Source organism: Primulina huaijiensis, unplaced genomic scaffold, assembly GCF_012295235.1.
Source record: "Primulina huaijiensis isolate GDHJ02 unplaced genomic scaffold, ASM1229523v2 scaffold205552, whole genome shotgun sequence".
NCBI classification, from domain to species: Eukaryota; Viridiplantae; Streptophyta; class Magnoliopsida; order Lamiales; family Gesneriaceae; genus Primulina; species Primulina huaijiensis.
This window is the reverse complement of record NW_027354115.1, coordinates 1-1293: the sequence shown is the minus strand read 5'-3', so window position 1 is coordinate 1293 and position 1293 is coordinate 1. Positions and strand designations below refer to the sequence as shown.

Below are 1293 nucleotides of genomic sequence, written 5' to 3'. Positions count from 1 at the left end.
ATGAATGTCTTTATGGTAAAGTGATTGTGGTCCTTCCATCAAAGTTTAAACGTCAGTAATGCAATTATTTCTAGTCTAAATAGTATGATAGGTGAGCTGATAAAAAAACAGCCTGTTATTTATAATATGTTTTTTCCTCTTTCGTTCACTTTCAAATCTTTTCAACCAGTTCGAAATTGACCTCTTAGTAGTCTTAGTTTAATACCAAACGTTCTAATTTTAAGACTGTTTGCACAAGTCTTTTCACCTATTTTCATTTTCTTAAATTCTTAGACATGTATGAAGAAATAAAGCAAACAAAAATGAGAACTGGAATCATATACATACATACATATACATATGTATATATACATATATATATTATCAAAGGAATAATATATTTACCATCATGAAGAATTAATTTTGATCTACAAATTCATCCCCAAATTGGCTGTTGCTGCACAAGTGAAACAGCATATTGGTTAGAAATCAAAGTCCGCAAAGGCAAGTATGAAGCCACGAAAACATCCCGAGCATAACTACTTGAAGATTTTAGAAAGTCACAGCAAGACATGCTATGGTGTTGCATAGCAAGGTCAAGTATTTGAGGAAATGTTCTAAAAAGTTGTTCAATCAAACTATTTGCCTCACATTCCTGATATATTAAGCAAGACTGTCCGACAATTAAGCAAATCAAATTAAGTTCATGCTAAAATATTATCCACTTCAGATAGAGGAGGTTCTATTAATAGGTTCTGTGGCAGCTACACAATATGGCTTCATATCATTACAGGACTATGTGTCAAGAAAGAGGCAAACAATTACTTCATACAATGACTTGGTAGGAGATCTGAGCATGTAAAACGCAATTAAATTCTGGATCAAAGACAACACAACGAACTGGGCATACGCAAGCAGATCGATAAATCAATGCACAACAATGTAAAGAGAAAAACAAAAAAACTACAAAAATCGGAGCTTACCGAACAGCTAACAATCTGAAGAAGCCTCTCTCTTCCCTTCTTCTTGTCGGAGAGAAGAGAGTGCGCGATTGTAAATGCGGAGTGGCAGGCAAACGATGGCTGAATCTCTGCAAATTCGAATTTGGGGAATTTAGGTGCATTCACGCGACGTCGTATTGGTCATATGATTCCAACGACATTTTGTCTTCCAAGTCTTGTGTCGGAGCAGCGGAAAATGATCGGACCATAATTTTTTATAATCGGTAATCAAACTGATTTAATTTATAAATTGGTTCAATCCATGGTTGAACCCAAAACGTTATATTTTATAAAATAATAATATAATATCATA

The 1293-nt window shown here is 34.1% G+C and overlaps 1 long non-coding RNA gene across 1 annotated transcript; it reads right to left on the bottom strand.

The window, feature by feature from the left end:
* Positions 1–1191, bottom strand: LOC140966358 (uncharacterized). The gene is made up of 3 exons (XR_012173332.1): positions 963–1191; positions 385–436; positions 1–32 (listed from the first exon to the last, which is right to left on the bottom strand). It is a non-coding gene; the product is annotated as an uncharacterized lncRNA (long non-coding RNA).
* Positions 1192–1293: the final 102 nt, after the last annotated feature.